The sequence below is a fragment of the Saccopteryx bilineata genome, chromosome 1, assembly GCF_036850765.1.
Source record: "Saccopteryx bilineata isolate mSacBil1 chromosome 1, mSacBil1_pri_phased_curated, whole genome shotgun sequence".
Lineage (NCBI taxonomy): Eukaryota > Metazoa > Chordata > Mammalia > Chiroptera > Emballonuridae > Saccopteryx > Saccopteryx bilineata.
In genome coordinates, this window is record NC_089490.1 from 310,764,525 (window position 1) to 310,788,145 (window position 23,621).

A 23,621-nucleotide genomic window follows, 5' to 3' on the forward strand; every position below is an offset into this window, starting at 1 on the left:
CTGACATATATTAAGTGTTCAGTAAATGTTAGAATTTACTAATTCTACCTCCCACTGAGATCTAGAGAAGGTGACTTCACCAACATCCTAGAATTTTGTTATGGCCTTCATTCACCGGCATATTGATAGCAAAACCAAGGCAACTCATATGTTTGAGAGATGTAAGCATGTGCAGCATTAGCTTCTGTACTGGGCTTGAAAAGCATCCAAGAAAGAGAAGTGATTTTAATCGACAAGAATAGCCATCAGGGAACTAGGGGGTCAAATGGTGACCTACTCTGCTTAGAAGGCAGGCCCTAAAGGTGTGTGGACTTTGTGATGCACTCCTCAAAAAGGAGCATTGCTCACCATCTAAACGTTCACCAGGAAATAACAGATTTGGAGAAGGTTGAGTGGCATATGGGGAGGTGTGGAGTTACCATAGGAAAGGAAAATAAGAAACCACCTATTAGCTCACTGTGTACCCGGGTCTAGGCTGAAGTGGCTGGCTCATTTCAAGTGTGTCCCTTTCTTTCTCTCTCCTCTCCCCAGAACTGTTTTTTGCAATGCATTTTATCTCCAAGCAGATGGCTACAGCTGCAATTTCGGCATCTGTTGCTGCTCTTTCACCTTCTAGCTTTGGCAGGAGCATTTAGAGCAGTTGGCAAGATGAATTTGCAAAGTCTGTTAGTACCCAGTAGTATCACTATCTGTCAAAGCTGTTTAAAAAAAAAAAAGTCCCAAGGCAGAGAAAGTGCTGGTGCCGCTGGTTGCAATCCCTGGTGCCTGCCTGATTCAAGATTCTGCTTCTTCTGGCTCTTCTCATGGGACCAGAGGCTGGGAAGGAGGAGCTCAGAAGTGCTTATTTCACCCATCACACACCTTTACGAAGGAGACCCACTTCCTACTGGCAAATATAGAAGCCCAACTGCGAAGGGCAATAGGTCTTAAGAGATGGGAGCTACCTTGAAAACCAAAGGAGTGATTTGAAAAAGCAAAGGTAACATGCTAATCCAGGGGCCCTCAAACTATGGGCTCGCGGGCCGCATACGGCCCCCTGAGGCCATTTATCTGGCCCCTACCGCACTTCCAGAAAGGGCACCTCTTTCATTGGTGGTCAGTGAGAGGAGCATAGTTCCCATTGAAATACTGGTCAGTTTGTTGATTTAAATTTACTTGTTCTTTATTTTAAATATTGTATTTGTTCCTGTTTTGTTTTTTACTTTAAAATAAGATATGTGCAGTGTGCATAGGGATTTGTTCATAGTTTTTTTTTTATAGTCTGGCCCTCCAATGGTCTGAGGGACTGTGAACTGGCCCCCTGTGTAAAAAGTTTGGGGACCCCTGTGCTAATCCCTACCTTCCCCAGGCTTATTCTGAAGGAAGAGCCCCAGCCTGGCTCAAGTCAGTCCTCCCCAGGGTGTGTGCTCCATTCAGAACCCATGCCCCTCTATGAGTGTAGTCTACATGAAAGCTTGCCAGCTACTAGTTGTCACATGCATACATATATGGCTTTTTGCTGGGTTTACTCAATCTTAGGAAAGTCAGTTACAGTGGTTTTCTGTGTTGTACTTACATGCATTATAGAAGCAATATTTGATCCCTGATCCCCACATGATTTGGACTGAGCTCTAGATTACTGTTTAGCACTTGACAGATTCTGTCTCTGCAGCCTGTCATCCATACCAAAGACCAACCAGAGTGAGGATGTATCCATCCCCTTTGTGATGACATCATCCCTACATAAAGGCTTTTACTGCCATGCCCATGTCAAAGGTCAGATATATTGAATACCAAATCAAGCTTAAATTGAGCCCAATTTTATCATGCCCTCAGAAGCTGCAATTTGAATAAAAGGTCTATTGCTGTATAATTACTCCTACTCTCAACCTACATTTTCCCTACCCTATCACTGCCTCCACTGAATCACTACAGGAGAGATTGCAAACCATAAATTACTCTTTCAGCCATCACTAGAAATTGGAAGAAACACAGCAGCCTAAGCTTGGAAGGCCAAAGCTGAGCAAGAGGCCAGTATTTTCCCACTGATCATGTACTTGTATCAACTGACCATCCATAGAAGAAATGATGTGATACATTTTTTAGAAAATCGCTTAGATGAACATACATAAAGAAAATAGAGGGAGACACTATATTTAATTCAAATTACTCAAACATCAGGGCCAAATAGGGCACTGTTCTGCAGACTAGTCCCCACAAGGAACTTAAAGCATGCAGTGCCCAGGAAAAGAAGGGGAGACCTAGTCAAGAAATGGTGGAGAAAGCTAACAGAAATTAAGCTAAATTCAAGTACAGAAGATACAGCATCTTCTTATAGAAAGGGAACTACTTATCAAACAACATGTCTAAATAACAAGAGTCAAATACAGTCTAATTCTGAATAAATAACAAGATAGAAGAGGAGTACTCTGTTCAAAGGAGCAACATGAGCACATATATATACCTCCTTTCTTCAAAGGCTCTATTGAAATGACAAATATATATATATGATATATATATATTTATATTATATATATATAAAGGACAAAACCATAATAGTACTAAAAATGATAAAGAATTCAATCAACAGATCTAAAATGTGGACAAATTTATAGTGACTGGAAATCCCTCCAAAGAAGGGTAGACAGAGGAACTACAGCAGCAAAAACATCTGTCCAACACACCAAAGAAGAATACAGTTCAAACTCAAAGCAGCTAAATACAGTGAGTCAGAGAGGCCACTGGAGCCAACCATCAGGGCCATTAGAGAGCTACGTATCGAACAACTGCTGGGCCAATTAGGCCCTGCCCCATCACCTGCATACAGCTGCTCTGCATACAGAACAGCTGGCAGAACAGCTTTTGCTCCCAGGCTCATGCTTTAATAATGATTCTCAAAGGTAAAGGGTGGACTCCTTAGGAAGGTTGCCTAGTGTGGGTTTGCAGCCATGAGAGGGGGAGAGAGATAGATCCTTTCTTCCTTTAAAAGATAGTGAGTGGCTGGCGAAAGTAATAACAGTAACAATGATAAGAAAGAGAAGAGGAAAGAAGAAACATATAGGATACTAATGGCAATAAATACCAAGCTCTAATTACTGTAGTTCTCCTTTACTCCCCCAAGGATATGTCCCAAGACCCCCAGGGGATGCCTGAAGCTGAAGATAGTCCCAAACCCTACATATACACTATTTTTTCCTATACATACATACCTATGATAAAGAGTAATTTATAAATTAGGCAGAGTAAGAGATTAACAATAAATAATAAAATAGAACAATTATAATAATAATCTGTAATAAAAGATACGTGAGTGTATGCTCTCTCTCAAAATATCCTATTATACTATACTCACCCTTCTTCTACTGATGATATAAGATGATAAAATGCCCAAACTGGTCCTGAATCTGTCACTATCTCTCACTCACAGTAAATGTCTTGATGTCACTTGTTTCAGGGAATCCCTTGAAGAAGTCTTTGTACAGGTTCAACGCCTTCTGGCACAACCAGTGCCATCAATCAGAACACGTTTTCTATTTGTCTGTCTTTCACCCACATATTTAATGCCTTTTCTCTCTTAACTAAGCACTTATCATGCACTGTGATCATAACTTTCACAGTTTTAGGTGCGACGGCAAAACCAGCACAAATTTCTTTTTCCTTCTTCACAATTTCACAGATACAAAACTCGTTCTTACTGTAGATCTTAGCAACCGTAGCATATGATTTTTTTCTTTCCTTATTAAGTCAAGAACTTTCACCTTTTCACTTAAAGGAAGCACTTCACTGCTTTTCTTTGACATAGCTGAATCGCCGGCATCATTACTCTTGTGCTTTGGGGCCATTCTTAAGTAACAAGCACTGTGAGACTTCAACAGTCGATCTGATACCCAAGATGATGCTAAGTGACTAATGGTGGGGAGTATCTACTGCATGGAGACACTGGACAAAGAGGTGATTCCCATCCTCAGAGGGAAGGAGCAGGACTCAAGAGATTTCATCATACTATTCAGAACAGTGCACAATTTAAAACTTAGCAATCATTTATTTCTGAAGTTTTCATTTAATATTTTCAGACCACAGTTCATCTCAGGTAACTGAAACCATGAAAAGTGAAACCGCAGATAAGGAAAGACTCTTATATGTGCTGAGCCTAGTTCTTAGCACATTTAATATAGTAACTCACTTGATCCTTACAAAACTATAAGACAGTTACTGTATATTATCATCTCTACTGTAGAAATAAGGAACTGAATCACAAAGTGGTAAGCAGCCATCTGTGACAACAGAGCAGCTAAAATATAAAGCAAGGTACTCTCACTCCAAAGCAACAATGTCTGTTATGCCCAGGAGTCCTTCCTCCCTCTTCTAAAAATGTAGACATGTAGATAATATGTCAGACTTATTTCACTCAACATTTATTTAAAAGTGTCTTGTTATTACAGGTAGATGCAATTTATTCATTCCATGACTATATAACATTATGTTGTATGAATGTACCACAACTTATTAACCATTGTTCATTTTACAATGCTACTAGAAACACTGTTGAACATGTCTCTTAGTGCACATGTACACATATTTTAGTTGTGCATACATCTAGAAGGTGAAATGCTGAATCATGCATATGTATATTTTCAGTTTAATAAATAATGTCAAACTGTTTTTTAGACTATAACAATCAACATTCCCTCCAGTTTTCCCTTGCTTAGTATTCTCACCAACACTTTGCTTTAGCAGTCTTTTCCATTTTAGCATTACAAGTCTTTATTTTAATTTGTATTCTTAATTTTAGTGAGATTGAACCCGTTGTCTTTCTTTTTATTACAGGTTTTTAAAATGTATATGTGTGTACACACATACATTCTGGAAGGAGCCCTTTGACAGATGTATGTGTTGAAAATAACTTTTCTTGCTCTGGTATTTGCCTTTTCATTCTCATATTGGTGTCTTTTGTTAGAGCTCTAATTTTAATTTTATCAAAATCTTATTTGATAATTTAGCAACATGTAGCAATTACAGAAGCATTTACCCTTTTATCCGACAAACCACTATATTTTTAAAAACAGAAAAAAAATGTACACACATGGTTATACACTGCATCAATATTTGTAATAGTGGAAAACTGAAAACAACATAATCAATAGGGACTGGTTGGAGAAATTATAGCACAGCTACCCAATGAAGTACTATTTAGCTATTGAAAAGAACTGTTGCATATTTCTATATACTATTATAATGCTACGTTTACAAAGGAAAGTACACCTGACCTGTGGTGGTGCAGTGGATAAAGCGTCAACCTGGAACATTGAGGTTGCTGGTTTGAAACTCTGGACTTGACTGGTCAAGGTACATACAGAAAGCGACAACTACAAGTTGATGCTTCCCACTTCTCTGCCCTCTTTCTATCTCTTATTTTCTCTCTCTCTCTCTACTCTCTCTAAAAATAAATAAATAAAATCTAAAAAGTGCGGAGGACCCGGGTTTGATTCCCGGCCAGGGCACACAGGAGAAGCGCCCATTTGCTTCTCCACCCCTCCACCACGCTTTCCTCTCTGTCTCTCTCTTCCCCTCCCGCAGCCAAGGCTCCATTGGAGCAAACATGGCCCGGGCGCTGGGGATGGCTCTGTGGCCTCTGCCTCAGGCGCTAGAGTGGCTCTGGTTGCAACATGGCGATGCCCAGGATGGGCAGAGCATCGCTTCCTGGTGGGCAGAGCATTGCCCCATGGTGGGCATGCCGGGTGGATCCTGGTTGGGTGCATGCGGGAGTCTGTCTGACTGTCTCTCCCTGTTTCCAGCTTCAGAAAAATGAAAAAAAAAAATCTAAAAAAAAGAATTAGCTTTAAAAAAAGAAAAATGGAAAGCACATATATATATATATAGTATGAAGGGAAAGGAGGAATAAAAATATGTATGTATATGTGTATGTGCACTTATTTTTCAACAATTAGCATGATAAACTACAAACTAATAAAAATGATTACAGAGGAACAAAACAAAGGAGAGGGGTCAGGAAAGAAAGCTAGAGCTTATGTTGTATACTTATCCTTGGATCCATGTCTGAAAAGTATAAAACAACTAAAGTACAAAATTAAGATAAAAATGACTGTGTAACTATAAGGAGAGAAATTATTTCAAATGATTTTAAATCACAGAAATTTGATTACATACCCTTAATGGGAGATATATATTAAAGACAAAAAAAAACTTTAAAGAGTTTTTCTAAAAACATTTGTGTCTGTGTGTGGTAGTCATAGTAGTAGTAGTGGCAAGATAAAGAAAAAAAATTAAAAGGGTAATAATATCAGTGTTATCAGGAACCAAGTAAAGTTTTCAAGTAAGAGAAAAAATATATAAATATAAAGCAAAGAAGTAAAATTCTTGTACTCCTAGATCAGTGGTGGGCAAACTCATTAGTCAACAGAGCCAAATATCAACAGTACAATGATTGAAATTTCTTTTGAGAGCCAAATTTTTTAAACTTAAACTATATAGGTAGGTACATTGTTATTAACTTAATTAGGGTACTCCTAAGCTGGCCTTTGCCAGCACGTGGTATTTTGTGGAAGAGCCACACTCAAGGGGCCAAAGAGCCACATGTGGCTCATGAGCCGCAGTTTGCAGACCACTGTCCTAGATATTAATTGAAACTTCTAATGTATTTCCTTTCTAAATATATATATATATATATATCAGTATATATATAGTTATTAGTTCTATCCACTGAAAAGGTACAAAAACAATAACCAAATTAATCAAAATGACTATATGTAGAATAGGAAAATATGGCTGATTGTATTTATAAGGAAGCAAATAAACAATGAGAACCTAGTAGTCAAAGAAGTAAAATTCTTGTACTCCTAGATCAGTGGTCGGCAAACTCATTAGTCAACAGAGCCAAATATCAACAGTACATTTTACTTCTTTGACAACCCAAAAAAGCTTGTTATCCTTCCTCTGACAGGAAGTAGAAGAGGGTAAAGTGGAAATAAATAGTAATAAAAGGATACTACTGATACATGTCAAAGGTCTCAGGAATATATTAAATCTCCATTTTGCAATCTTTAATGAAAGAATGGATCTGGGCAAAATGGATCTATTTTACTAAATCCTTTATGTTAAAAGATAATGGGGAATTTTAATATGAATATATCAGGCTGACAAATGAACTCACTGATCAGTGCTAAAAAATTACAAAGAATAGAAATAAGTATATTATATTTCCCCATGTATAAGACACATCCTTTTCCAAAAAATTTGGGGTCTAAAAACAGTGTGTGTCCTATACAGTGTTGTAGATTTTTACTTTCATTCCTGCTTTTTTGCACTTGTTTTTGCACTCATTGCTGTAGATGTTTTTACTTATAAGGCATGATGAAATTGTGATGATGATCACCAAGAGATGGTAGTTCATTAAGACCATCACAGTGTTTGATCTAACCACACTGTCAGCATAAACAAGGATAACTGTTGTTCTGTCTCTTCCTCCTAGACTCTCTACTTTGTCTCATGATGCTCAGCAGGAGGTAGTCACCCTGATCAATGAAGACAGTGGTAGAAATTTTAAGGGAACATTGATGCGCTAAAACATGCTCTGCACGTTCTTTCAGAGCTTACAGACTCTCAAGCTGTGAGTATTGAATGGCTCTTTGCAGCAAGAGGAGATGACTTTCCAGAGTGTCCACTGAGGGGGAAGACTTTCCTCATGAAGCCATCCTTGAAAGGTTCTTCTCTGCCTCACACTCTGAACCCTGTGGGTCTGTGTCTTCACAGAAGGGGCTAAATGATTGTCATGGATTGACTAGGCATAACTTATAGAAGGGGATAGGGGTGGAGGTACTGTATCTGCTATTGACTTGCACTCATGTATTCATGGTTTGCACTGGAAAGGCTGGTAAACATTTCTCTTAAGAAATCTTGGCCATTATTGGTCATTAGTAACTTTTAGCTAATTGCTACAGGCAGGTTTGGCTATCATAAACAACTTACATTCTCTTCTCTCTCTCTCTCTCTCTCTTTCACACACACACACACACACACACACACACCAGATACAGACCACACATGTCCAATAGTCACAACTTCCTTGAGCACAAGTGATAGTAAAGTCCTGTACAAAAACCCACCCTAAAAGAACCCTTTGAAGGAGCCATGTGACAGGAATTTAGGCTTATAAAGTACTAAAGCATCAACACTCAACCATCAGCAACTCTCCCAAGAGCGCTAGATTCCTTCATTGTTTGACCCTATTCTTCCTAAGAATAAGAAGAAAGACAATGTCTGACCTGAAAGAGATATCAATCTGGGGATAGGAGATGTGAGGCTCTCATAGAAGTTAGCCAACAATTGCAGAGCTTAGTGCTTTGAAAATAATAGCATAAACTTACACATTTACTGTTACAATTATGTGCCAAACTGTATTAAGTTCTCTGTATATGTTATCTTACTGAATCTTTTGAAAATTACTAATCTGTTTTACAGAAGCGTACACTGAGGCACAGAGAGGTCAAGTAATTTGTCCATAGTTTCACAGCCTGTTCCTAATGGCATATAGGTTTGAAGCTAAGTGATGTGGCGCTATAGCCTGAGCTTCTTACATGTCAGCAGTAATACAGAACAACTACAGGCTGAGAAAGAAGCACATGTATAAGTATACACAGATTAGGAACTCAAAAAAAGTTTCCCCAAGCAATTGTAAAAGATAAGAAAGAATTAGTCATTCAGAAAGGGGAGAAAAGGAATTCAAGAGAGAAACATGCGTGGGCAAGACCTAGAGATATGAGCCAGTGTGGAGCATCTAGGAACTTACTGTTGGAACCATTTTCAAATATGCATGGATCTACACACAAAAGGATGCTCCTGTCCTTGGAAATTTAAGTAGGTAGAATCAAAAACAAAATTTAGGATCAAGCAGTCAACATATGTGTTAGAATTTTCAGGCAAGAGAGAGTCCAAACAAGAGATTCTAACAAAGAGAGGCCTCAGGTACAAATCTAAGAAGTCTCTTTGTGTGTGTAATGCTTTGTATGTGTCTTTATATGAAGTACTACTGGGCATGAATTTACTTCTTCATCCAGAATAGCATCCACTGGTTGCCTTTATTTCCTGGAGCATCAGCCTCCAAAACAAAGCAAACATGTACAGTGACATAATAGACATGTGACTGTGTAAAAATAAAACGGCAAGGGAGTGAACACTAAGCTGAAAGAGGCTTTTAACACCCTGAATTAAGCCACAATCAAAGTATCCCAGGTGCTAGAAAGATCAGTCAAGAACAAACTGCCTGTAACCTCACGGATGAGCACAATTCGAATGCAGATCAAAGGCCATGAAAAGACAGGCTCAGCCCGGGGCTGAGAAAGCTGCTTGGCTGCATTCCTTTCAGTATTCACTTGAAACCATGTCTGACTGTGCTCATTTTCATCCTAATCCCTTTTATAAATTACACTTTGGAGATAAATTTTATGTAGTACAAAAATGACCTCAATCATATTAATATTAACCAAAGAGCTGTGCAGCCTAGTGTTCACTTAAGGACCCAAAATATGAAAGAAACTTTTAAGATCCCCATACATTTTGCCTAAAAGAGTACTAAAGGAATGAGCTGATAACCAGACTCAGCCCTTCAGAGTGCCCCAGGATGTCACTTACACTTTTAAATGATAGTGTTTACACCAAATACCTATAGAAATCCTCCTACTCCATTTTTCTAAAAACCTTCTGCTATAAAACAAACAAAAATGTTAAGTGAATCATTAAAAACATATTGTAATAGGAAATATATATATATTTCCAAATCACCTTAAAAGTGTTGAAGTGAAGACTTCCAGACCCTGTTGGGGAGAAAGCTAGAACCCTGGGGTGACAAGTGAATAACTATGGAGCATTAAAATTCTTTAACCCTGAGGACATGTGCCAATATCAGGAAACTGGTCTTCAAACGGGACTTAACTAGACAAAGATTACAGAAGTAAAGGGCAGGCCCAAATAAAGGTGAGAAATATTATAAGAGTCTGTTCCATTTTAAGTTGGACCCCCTTCCCAGGTGGCCATAATTTCTGGATCATTATGAACTAGAACTAAATCCATAGTACCTTCCTCCAAATCTCACCCCAAAGAACTGTAGGGAAGGCTGCATGAGAGCCAGTCAGAGCTCAGAAAGAAAGAAGAGAGAAAGAGAGGAGAGGAGAAAGGGAAAAAAGGAATGAAGGAGGAGGGAAAGGGGAGGAAAAGGAAAGAGAATGGAAGAAAGACAATGAAGGAAAGGAAGAAAATTGAGGGGAAAATATGCACATAGCTTGACAAAATTTTAAATAAAATATCAGCAAACCAAAGACCTCAAAATATATGAATGATGATACATTATGATCAATTCAGGTTTAAACTAGAAATTTTAGTTCAATGTCAGTATAACATTAGAAAATTAATCAACATAAAACACCATGTTAACAGAGAAAGGGAGATAAATCATGATGCTCTCAATAAAAAAAAAAAAGTCCTAAAAGTTTGATATCCAACTATTCCATGTGAAAGTTATTAGCAAATAAGAAAAAAGAAATTTCACCAATCTAAAAATATTTATAAGCAACAAATGTGAAACAAGTACCTAAATTAGCAAGTAGATATAAAACCTCCATAATATGCCTTTGAGAACAGAAAGTAAACAAGAATGACCACTATCCCCAATTTTATTCAATACTGTAGCTGGGAATTCTCAGCCACATGGTAATACAAGAAAAATAAATAAAATATATAAGACTTATAAAGGATATAAGATCATATTTTCAGAGGATACAATCATGTATCTAGGAAATCTAAATTATAGATATGTTCTTCAAAATTAATGAGAGCTGAGCAAGTTTGGTTAATGCAAAGTCAACATGTAAAAATCAATTATATTTCTATTTTCTAACAACATAAAATTTAAATACACTATTTATAATCCAATAAAAATATGTGGTACATATAATACACTTTTTAAAGAATGTGAAATATCTCTACAGGGAAAATTCTGAAACCTAATATTGACATATATGTCAAATATGTCAATTTTCTCTAAATGAATTAATAAATTTCCTCTAATTACAATTAGAAATCCCACCTTACAATAATATTCCGTTAACAACACCACTTTTCTCTCTCTCTCTCCTGCTTTTGTTTCTTGCTCACTCTCTCACTCACACACACATAGTATACATGCATACACACATAAAATAAGAGTTTAAATTATCTATTTAGTCTCCTTTTACTAAGCATTTTGGATAGGCAAGGCACCTCAAAAGAGTCTGTAATATTACGGACAAAGGCTAATGAAAACATACAAAAATACTATAATTTGAAGAAAGGAGGTGATGCTGCAAGAATTTTTTTTGTAAAAAAGCATTGATCAGAGCTATTTTCATTTTTTAAATTTAAGTAAAACTGACACACACAATATTATTTAGTTTCATATGTACAACATAGTGATTTGACATTTGTATACACTGCAAAATGCAAACCATAGTAAATCTAGTAATCATCTGTCACCACTCAAAATTAATACAATATTATTGACTGCATTCTCCACATTGTACACTACATCCCCATGACTTACTTACTTTATAGTTGGAAGTCTGTACCTCTTTCATTCAATTTGCCTCCTTTGCCCCCCTTCCCTCTGGCCACTATCAATCTGTTCTCTATTATCTATGAGTCTGGGCTTTGTTTTAGTTTTTTTAGATTCCACATATACGTGGAATAATGCATTGTTTTTCTTTCTCTGTCTGACGTATTCCACTTAGCATAATGCCTTCAATGGCCACCAAAGTTGTAAGAAGAATTTTTAAAATAATAATACTATCATTAAATCTGCACAGCAATGAGAAAATGCATCCTCCATGAAGCAAGAACAGGGTATTATAGAAGGGAAAACATTTAAAGACAGGAAACAACATATAGCTGTCAAAAATATATTAGTGTAAATAAAAACAAACAAAAATAATGTTGGAGGATAATCTAATTTTTAAAAAAAGATTAAAAATAGGAGAAGCAAGATGCAAAAATTAGAAAAGTTTAGGTCTCATATCTGATTAATAGTTTCTTCAGAAAGAGTCATCACAGAATAATACAAAAAATTTTCAGGAAAAAAATTATATTTACATGGATCTATCCAACAAGATTTAGCTTTGGATTCAAAGGTTCACAGTTTCTGAAACTGAATGAGGCTCAGTTTGTACATGTATATGGTGAGGGCTGACAGCAACGATTGTTTAAAGATGAAATGAGATTATGAGTGATAAGTAACCAACATACTTCAGACACCAAAAAAAGGTCGGTTACATTCCCTCTCCAGACAGAGTCTTTGCCACCATTTTCTATTAAGCTCCCCAGTTCTGTGATTCTTCCAGGTAACAGTTTTTGTAGTAGAATTTTGAGTTTGGACATTATGTTATTTACTTAAAGGCTATTTTTTACAAATATTATTGCATTTGTCCTTCAAATTTATACTTCAGAAGAAAATAGCAATGCCAATTTGAAAATTGATGTTCAGAGATATGAATTTCATGAACTGATTTTCATGAAAGACAACAACGATTCTGCAAAAGCACTCATTGTAACTATTACATTTTTTATTACCAAAAATACTTTTAAGCCCAGAGAAAATCTCTAATATTATAACATCTAAATGACATCTTATTTGCAATTTGGAATTATAATGTCATTAGACTGATAAAGTCCTAACATCATATAAACAAGCAAAAAAGAACCCCAAGATATACCCAAATTAAAAAGAAAAATATATATATTTGAACATGTTTCAGATATATTCAAACTTTAAGAGGAACAAGAATTCTTTATCTGAAATAATGTAATTTCATCTCCAAGGCCTATTTTATACATATTGCTGGAGATGAGCTGCCATATAATTATTATCAGTCTTATAAATAAAAAAAGAATGTTCTGGACATGCATTATCCCCAGAACTCCAGGCCCCCTAAAGCTTGGAAGGAAACACTGACTTGTGACAAGGAACATTCTTCCTCTCTGACGGCTCTGCCTGATCCTGAACCTAATTAGTTTTGTTCAACTCTTATTTCATGACTTTATCTACATTGAGAATAAGTCATCAACAACCTTAAAGGCTGATTATACAACCACAGGACATCCAGGAACAGTAAAGTGTGCCCAGGAGGCTTTATCTTCTTTACCTTTCATATTGAACATTGTTTTTGAGAGCAAATCCTATAAAAAGCTATGTGTCCCCACTGGCATCATCGTGAACAGCTCCACTCTTGCAAGATTCAAAGGATTCTTTCAGAGAGTTTTATAGAGCCAGGATGACCCATCAGGGAAAGTCCCTTTCCTAACCGGCAGTAAAAAGTGAGGACAATCAAAGCTTACACTGAGGCCATAATGGTGATGACGAGGACTGTGTGACTAGCCATGAAACCTGAGGTATAGTGGTGACCTGGAGTGGCTTTTATTGGCCACTCGCAACCTATCCACATCCACTAACGTATCTCATTTATTCAGGCTACTGTAAGGGATGAGGAAAAGAAAGCTGCCTGTTATCCCTATTATTCTCATTTCTATTTTTATCCCTCGTTGAGGCCTTGGTTGCTCCAAGAAAACCTTTTTCCTGGCTGCCAGACAAGATGTTCTGAGTTTTCATCAGCATAAAAAGCCTCTTAAAAATGTCAGGACTTTCTATCAACTTATAAATGAGGATAAACCAACTTTTGTTGAACCTTGAGTAACCATATACTAAACAAGGCACTTTAACTGTTGTTTCATTAAATCTTCCCAATAACCAATGAGAAATGGACCAAAATTATACACAACTCCTCATATTTACAGAAAAAAACAAATATCATTCTTTGTGTTATTTAAATGTTCTCCCCTTGCTCTTAAGCTTCCCAGCTCCAATGATGGTAAAAAAAAAAAATGCAGGGGAGAAAAAAGCTTTATCTTGACAATTCAATGTAGCTCTGTTTTGAGTAATTACTCAGTTGTTCTGCATTTTACCCCATTCTCAAGTGTTTCCCACTTCTCTTCTTCAAAATGGTAGAATGCTTCCGAGAAAAGCCTGCCCATTCTATTGGCCTTCAGAAGAGGGTCCGCTCTTTCTGAAGTTGGTGGTGGCTAACATAGGCTTCTTTCTATGTACACAGGTAAGGGGCAAGGTGAGAGGAGAACTGCTGGTACAGTGTAAGGGATCCCCAACTATTGGAACCAACAGGTGTTGCTCTGGAAGGCTCCAAGGAGAAATTATAGCATTTCTGAGCTAAATGGAATGTTAACAGTAAATCATAAATGTAGGTTTTCCGGCGGGGGGAAGGGTGAATGGTTTAGCAATAAAGACAAGGAAGCGAATTTCAGGTTAAGAGAAGGGCAATATACAGGGGTTAAAGGTAAGAGAGGAGCAGGCACAAGATAGAGCAAATATGTCTGTTTGACTGTGACAAAGGACTGGGCTCCATGGCATGAGGACAAAGAGAACTGCAGGTTAAGAGGTAGCCCTGATTATGAGTATCTTAAAGTCCATACTGAGTTAAGCCAAAGAGTTAACATTAATACAAGATGGTAAAAAGGTAAAAAATGTAATTAAAGTGGAATATAAGGTAAATGTCTATAGATATGACCAAGCACTGTGTCCTAATAACTGTTCTTGTCAACATAAGGAGAGAGCTCAGAGCCTTCAAACTCAAAGTTTAGAAAGAAAAAGTTTGCTGGAAGTAGATAGAAATTATCAGAGGAAGAACATAAATGGTATGAGTGAGCGTGCATGGAGTAACCAAGGAAACCAACTCTGACTGGAGAAGCCCTGAGCAAGTCAGGCTGAAACCATGGTACCATGATTTCTTTGGTGAAATTTGGTTCAGTTTGTGAGAGGACTGACAGTTGGAACTTTTTCTGTAACAGACAATCACTCACTGTTAGAAATAAGCTTTGGGGTTACTTACCAAAGACTCAAGGAAAAATCCCATGCTTCTCTTCTGATGGGGCTAGTTCATTCAGGGCTTGCCATATCTGGGAGGACAAAAACAAGCAACTTTTAAGATTTCTGCCGTTGGAAAGAGTAAGACCCAGTTTAAAACTAAACGAGAAAACTTGAGCAAATAATTAATGACAGATATGCCTTACATTTAAAAAAAGGGCTTGCTTGAGCTTCGGTGTACATTTCTTTTAACTGGTACTTTTAAGTTAACTATAGCTATTATTGACAGAAATGTGTCTTTGTGATTATCTGTGTTTAAAGATACACATAGAACTAAAGTTTGGTAAGCTTATCTTGTATTTGTAAAGAATTTAATTTTGTACAAAAAAAATAAGGCTTGTGGTCAACGGTTTGGTCTCTGTAGTTTACATAATCTTAGCTCTGAATTTAGTGCCTGTGTAGGTCACAGACACTATCGACACTTCAATTTCTATCATCTACAAAATAGAATCATTTCCACATTATTCTATTAACTGTAATGCTAATGAATTGTTTGTCGTGTCTGCTGACTTTGTCACAACTGTTTTCATACGTGCTTTGCCATTTTTAGCTTAGATCATCTTTAGCAAGTTCTTTCCTGTGGGAATTCCATGCAATCTAAGCTGTGGAGGAAACCCCATGGGGCAGTTTTACATTTGTCTCTTTTCACTAAACCAGTTTTTCCTGGAAAATCATTATCAGGATTAAATAAACTAATATTTGTGAAGAACTTAGTAAGTACATGGCTACTCTTAATAAGATAAATACTCAACAAATGAGTATTTGTAGAAAAAATTTATCTTTCTTCAACTCCCACATCTCCAGAAGAAGCTTGGGATTTCATTTCCTCACAGGTCACTTTTTCTACTCGTTACTCAAGGTACCATTGTGTCTGCTTTGTCCCTGGGCCAATGGACAGAATTGTTCAAGGCCCTAAGTCTGTCCCAGCTTTGAGCATAGGCAGGGGACTCACTTCTGAAACACAAGATCTTTGGCCTTGACATCCACCCACTTTCTCTCCCTCCTTTGTAAACCTCTAGCCCCTGAGGCTTGCATCAAAGCTTTTGGGTTCCACCTGCTCTCATGCTCTGGCTTTGTTTCTTCTTAGTTTCTTGTTTATCAGAATTTATCTCTTGTGTTTTTTGGCAGGACTTTCTAACTTGATTACATTGTAACAACTCCATTAGTTGGGAATGTACTGTACACACTTGCCACAAAGGTTCGGTCTACAATGTTGTTAGACTGAACCAGTGGTAAAACTGGCAGAAATCATCAGCAACAATGGTAAAAATACAGTAGCATACATAATATAAAAACATTCATAAGTCAGGGAATACTCAAAACCCTTTGATGAGCAATAGTGTTTAACACCTACACTCAAATGGTAGTCTAATGCTTACCAGTATCGTCATTTCATGCAAGATATCTGATCATGTTTGTATGATTATCTAAAAAACAAATTTACTCATCTTTGTAACATATTCCCATTGTTATTTTAAAATTTGGGGTTTAACTGTATTCTTAGAATAAAATTACATTTATTTGTAGAAATTTCTGGATTTCCATAATTATCTTCATATAGTTTTGAAAATTAGACTATTGGCTTTCTCACTCATGCTATTATAAGTGAACACCTAATACACATGTTACAAATAATATGTGCAAGAGCTTATTCACCCAATCCATTTTTGAAGTAGCCAGAGATTATATTTCAAACTGGTTCAATCATCCCAATGAGCATGCTATCAATTTTTAAAGTTTTAAATAAACTTAGCAGGTTGAATTTTTAATGTAGTTATTTCACATATTCTGGAAAATTGAGTTAATTTTAAGTATAACAAGAATCAGCCCAAACTTTGCCCAAATCCACAGTACTACTGCAACAGAAAGAGAAATATTAAGGAAATAAATTATTCACCTAGTAATTTACTTCTACTCCTGGAAATAACTATATAGATAGCAGGACTCCAGGACTCATAACTAGAGAATCTAGACAATTGTTCCTTCTAGTAAGAGACCAACAGCATGAATTTAACAAGTATAACATACAAATAGAAAAAAAGGTTTGTTTAGGCTCCATAGCTCAAAAATGGTCATTTAATTATTGTACAATCACATGGCAAAAGACATTATCTTATAAAAATAGAATTATAGGCTATTCAACAGTATGGAAGTATTTTAGAAAATAAAATCTAGTAGAATATGACCCTATTTTTCATAAAATGAAATTTACTCGTAAACAATTAATCTGGAGATAGGGCTGAATTCTGGTTTTGTACAACATAAAGTTTATAAAATATGGGGAAAGACCATTTTAGTAAAAGAATACAAAATGATGACTACAAAATTACTTGGGCCTCTGCAGGACAGGGAAGGGACCTGAGCAAGCTTCATTAGCTCCACAGAATTCTGCCCTTGTGTGAAAGTGCCTACCACAGAATGGTAGCAAGTGAACATCGAGGTCAGCAATTTTCAACCTTTTTCACCTCATGGCACAGAGAAACTAATTACTGACTAAAATTCTCCAGCACACCAAAAAATATATTTTTTGCCACTCTGACAAAAAAAATAGGTATAATTTTGATTTATTCACATAGGACAGCTATTGTTGTATTGGCTGTTGTCATTTTTTTTTAATTTGACAGTCTCAGTGAAAAGAGGTCAAAGCCCCTGACTCAATGTCAATGGTCAGGTATTGCATGTTTTAAACATTATTCCAGTACACCAGTTGAAAATTGCTGATCTAGGTAGTAGAAATACCAATAATCTATTTTATGTCTTCTCTACCATTATTTTCTTAACTTTCTACAATAAAACAATAATTATTCATTGAATAGGAAAGGATACCTTTAAGAAAAACTTCAATAAAGTAATCTTCAGAGAAAGATTTACACAGTCTGAGCAAAAGAATGTAAATTTTATATGTCAGGGCTCACCTAGGTCAAATATATATGTATAACAATATTTGGAAGAATCGATTGACTCAATATTCTTTTAAGGCAAAAAACAGTTAAGAATGACTAAATCTATACTCTGTGATGAGAACTACATAAATTTTACTTTATAGTAACTGTAGGAAATGTGAAAATAATCAATAGATACAATGTTTTTCTGATATAAACTGTTCAGTTATTCTTTATTTCACTTTTTCATCACATCCAACACAAAATCGCTAAGTCCTATTTAGTTCTATCTCTATTTTTAAAAAGACCACACTGTTTTTCCCTCTCCCACTACTCTAGTTGGGCCATCATCAGGTTCTACTGTGTTAGCTTGTTGACGAGTCTCTGCTTCCACTTGGACCCACACTCCACCTCAGTCCAGAAAAATAAACCAGATCATATTGCTCCTGCTTTAAAAAGCTTTCACCGTCTCCCTAATGTACTAGGAATTAAATGCAAATGTGGTCCATGTGGCCTCCAGGGCTCCGCACATTTGGTTTTCTGCCTCCTGCACCAACATCGCTTGCAATCCTCCCCTTGCTCACACATTCCCACCACACTTATTTCCTTCTTGCTCCTTAAGCAACAAGTTTCTTGCTCCACTGCTTTTGCATTTACTTTCTCGATCTGGGAAGTTTAATCGCAGTTTCTCAGTTGCCTGACCACTCCTTATGCTAAGGTTTCTGCTAATGTATCATTGCCTCTAAAAGGTCTTCCCCAAACACTCTCCTAAAGCTGCAACTTTGCCACCCCAAACCTCCTTACTTTCTAATGCTGTTCCCAAAATATCAATTGGAGTTCTCTCTCAGAGGAAGAATTACAGTTTTTTTGTACTCTATACACTTTTTATTTACTGCATTTTTCAATTTACTTTTTATTGATTTGAGAGAGAGAGAGAAGAAGAAGAAGAAGAGAGAGAGGACATTATTCTGTTTTCCACTTATTTCTGCATTTCTTTGATTCTTGTATGTGCCCTGACTGGGAATCAAAGCAGCAACGTTGGTGTATTGGAACAATGGTCTAACCAACAGAGCTACTCAGACAGAGCCAATTTTCTAAAATGAACAAGTATTTCTTTTATAAGAGGACTTGGCAATTTAAAAAAAGAAAATCTCTGGACTAGTAAAGAGAATTAACTTCTTCACCACTGTATAAATTCTCCTGTGTTTACCGAAAACAATCCTCTCAAGAGTCCAGAACTTATAGACCTTCTATGCCCTGAGTATGTGTCAATTCACTCATGGCCCTGTTCAAATGTCACTCCATCATGAAGCCTAACCTTGCTCACTCAGGAAGAGATATATGCCCTTCTTCTATGTTCCCATGTCATCCCATAAGTACTGCTAAAGCTCCCATCACACTGTATTATAATTATCTGTTTCCTCCAGCACTCAAAGCTATATGTCATCCATCATTGTATCCCAGTACCGGACACAGTACAGTACTGAGGACATTTAAAGTCTGACTTATGTTTGAATAAATACATATGGAAAAAAAATCCCTTTCATTTTCACAAGAAAGAGTCTTGGTATTATCGGATATTAAAATAAAATAAAATAAAACCTTAGAAACTAGTTCTATTAAGCAGTGTCAGCCTAAGCATTTGCAGGGACAGGAAACTCACCCTTAGGAAGTCAATACATACTTCCTGGGGACAGCTCTGGTCAAGAAAACGTTGTGCCCTTTTCTGATTTCCCAAAGGCTTTTTGTACCTTCATCTCTTTCTTTAATACATGATATCTATCATCTGAAAGACAGTTATCATGACCCCACCCCATGTGAAATATTTCTAGTTACTTATGTAGGCCATGACTGATTGGTTTCCAGATCCTTCAAAATTCTGGTCCTTCTCTATTTAACATAGTTAAGCCTAAGGAGAAGAGAATTATCACCCTCTTGTTTCTGGAGTCTGTTATTATCAATATATTCATAATCTAAGATCAAGATTGCGTCATCATTTTAATAAGCACATCATTTTTTTCATATTTAACCATCAACCAAAACTCTTAAGTTTTTACTAATCTTCATGCTTCCCATCCTATGCTTGGACAGCTGGTTTTAAGCCCTCTGTGTATAAAGCACATCTTTCTTTCATTTTGTCTTGTTAAATTTGGTTCATTTTTCTTGCCTCTAAGACTTTCTGGAATACAAGGCATTGGCTCTACTCCCAGCTTTATGACATCCACAAATGTAATAAACATGCTTTCTACACACTTCCCCAGAAGAAAATATCCACTGCTAGTTGGAGCTAAGGCTAACAGTATGCAAATATCCAAAATATTATGCCATTATATGTTAAGTAAGGGAGCATCAAAGCAACCTGAAGGAAGATGAAAAAAACACACTAAGTTGAGGAAGTGAAGAAAGAGACCACAAGTAGGATGAAGAGGGAAACAGATTAGGAAACAAAGAAGGTATAATATCTGAATGAGTATTGAAGCATAGAAAGTATTACCATAAGCAGACTTGTACAAATAAGACAGTCCAGGCATGAGAAGTGCATTTACAAAGTTCCGTGGAAGCAAATCACATAGTATATGCATTCATTTAAAATTTACCTGCTGTGTTATGTGCTAGGTGCTATATTAGATAAGAGGATACAACGAATGAAAACAGACACAATGTCTGCCCCTAGAATTTATGGATTTATGAGTAAAACAGACAAGCCAACACTCAAACAAATTAAAAATCGCTCAGTTGATACAGAAATATATTTGGATACAAGATTGTTTTCCAGATAAACAAATACCTTGAAGAATTTCAGGTAGTACCAGGGAATAAGTCTGGTAGGTGTAATGAATAAGAAATGTTTTTTTGTGAATATTTGGCTAACAAGCAAATATACATTCTTGAATAAAGTGGTGGCCTAATTAAAGATATGCTTTAAGACAAATAATTTGGCAGCAAATTGCAGAATGGGCAGGTAGTTGGAAAGTCTGGTTGTTAAACTAGGAACAATGTTGAATGAGAGATAATGAGGATCTACATAATGATGGTCATATAACTGGCAATAAAGTGTAAGAATTATTATAGAAGTAAAAGCAGTAATGTATGAACAGTAGTTTTGGGGAGAAGGTAGTAGTCACAAATAAGAGCTAGGTATAAGTCAACTAACTGAGAAAATGGTGGCCATTCCTTTAACACTAAAGATGCCAGAGAACGGACCTAGATTTTAAGGAAAGATGCATGTAGGGTATCTAGGAGACTGTAGTCAGCAGGAAGCTGGAAATGACAGCATAGGGCTGAGGAAAGAGGTGAAGGTGTAAGGCTGCAGGGGGATGGGAGTCGAAGCTTTCAGAGTATATTCTATTAGTGAGAAAACATCACAGAGAAATAACAGAAATAACAGTCAGCATCCTGACTGAGGTCTTGGACAAAGCCTCTAAAAAAGAACCAGAGGTGAAAGCAGCAGCAAAGGTGGTTGAAGACAAAACTCTGAAAAGGCACCCTCACCCTCTACCAACAAGGAAGGGCAGTCTATCAATGAGAAAGAAAAGCAAGCTCAACATTGGGTTCTTGTATTCATTATCCCCCTCTCCATACAATATTTGAGGAACCTGTCATTATAACACAGCCTTATATGACATCTGGTCTCCATCATCTTGGCAGCAGAAATGGCCGTCATCCTGTAGTCAGTCAACAGAGGGCTGTGCGCAGCATCCCAGTCAGTGCACAGAGGCACAATGGGTTTAATCTGAAGCATTCTGGAAATTGTTTATACCACATTGTATTAGGTATTACTTCAACAAACTCATAGGCGTTACTTTTCATTGTTTTTGTATTTTCCACTGAGACCCAGTTTCAGCCTGAAATATAGACTCCTACTCATTCAAAGAAACATCTAATTTAGTCATGCTGGAACACTATATGTATGGTTTCCATCTTAGTATTTTATGAGGTGGAAGTGAAAGAAAGCAGAGCCCTTTCACTCGTTTTTGTTCACGCGTTCGTTCCACTAGATCAAGAAGAGATAAAAAGAACCATAATGTTAACTACACCAAAAAATGTGTTTCTTTGTGTAACTTCAGTCATATGAATTATGAGCGGAAATAGATTGTCCGACATATATACATCTTCTGTTCATGTGTATACACACACACACAGACACACACACACACACACACACACACACACGTGTTAACAGAAAGAGATCATAAGGGATTGCAGTATCGACAAAGAGCCTTACCAAGAAACTCACAGACCAGCAGACCTTTGTGAAGCAGCAGAGTTACCCTAGATTTGGTTTCCATGGCAATAAGTACTGAATGGAGGTCTGCTACCACCTTCCCTGAAGAGAGGGGTAAGAAATCAGTAAAATATTTCAGTTAGTGATTATAAATAGTTATCAAAAGCAGTTACAAGGACTCCCATCAGTGTAAAAAAAATCACTGTTTTATGAAATTGTGGCTTTCTGCACTGATTAAAAAAAGACAAAAGGGGAATTTAGAAAGTCACCAAATAGTATGGTGATTTTGTGCTGGATCCCAACATATCTGCATAAATAACAAATGATCTAGAGCTGACCTCAAGCCAGTGTGCCGAATTTGGACACTTAAACAGTGCTTAGCATGAAGTCATCTATGGATGTGGTCTTTAGAATGTCAACATTCCCTATAAGGAATGACCCAAAGGCTGTAGGGTTTCTATCAATAAATTCTTTAAATGGGAGGCATTTCTGATTTCTTATTATCTAGACCCAAAATTAAACTATTGTGAAGAGCAAACAACAAAAACATCAAGCACTCATAGCTGGTAGACATTTTCCCCAATAACCTGTCAGCCAGCTTTAACTGCTTATCCTTTTCTATTAAGGATATAGTGAAAAAGACTATAAACATAGCTCTAGAACATCTCAGAAATTTATCCTCCCTACTCTACAAAAAACATTTAACTCTAACATAACCACATGGGCAAAGTCAGCCTGCAGTTTTTCAGAGGCTGGAAGCAAGAAAAGTGGTGTTAATTATTTATTATTAACTGTATCATTCATTCAGCCTTGAATGATTCACTGCACACTGGGTCTGCATCAGACATGCTGCTGGGCAGACAATATACAAATATGAAAAAAGACACAGCCTTTTCCTCAGGAGTGCAGAGTCTATCAGGGAGGAAACACTTATAAATCAATGTATAATACAACAAGACAAGTGCCATAGGGTGGTATTAATACTTTATTGGCTTATTTTTGCCTTAGAATAAAGTCAGAACTTAGTCACGTGTCTGTTCTTCAAGGCCCTCTAACAGAACCTTTAGAATCAAGTCTCTCTGCCTGCTCCTGAGACTCATCTCCTCTAGATCCCCTGACTGCCTATGTTCCAGCTATTAATATTATTGCTCTTGCTTTTAGTTTCCCACTTTTTGTTACCTCTGCCTAGAACAACCTTTTCCTGTCCCTTCATCTGATTGCTCCTGGTGATCCTTCAGGTCTCAACTTCTCAGCATCCCTTCTCAGAATTTTTAGGTCCTCCTATCATATGTTCTTATGGCTCAAAATTTTTCCTCTATCATAATTTCAATGGTCTATCATGCTCCGTGAGGGGTGTGATTAATTCTTACAAGTTGCTTCATCTCTCGAGTTATAAGCACTGAGTATGGTACATAATAAGTCTCAAGTATTTATTGAATGAGTGAAATTTCTGGGAGATAGGTGAGCACTGAAGAGCTATTTCTCATAACATGACCTGATCTTCAGCCTGGAGAAAATGCAATTGCTCATACCAAGTTTATTGTGCTGTAGCTATGTAACT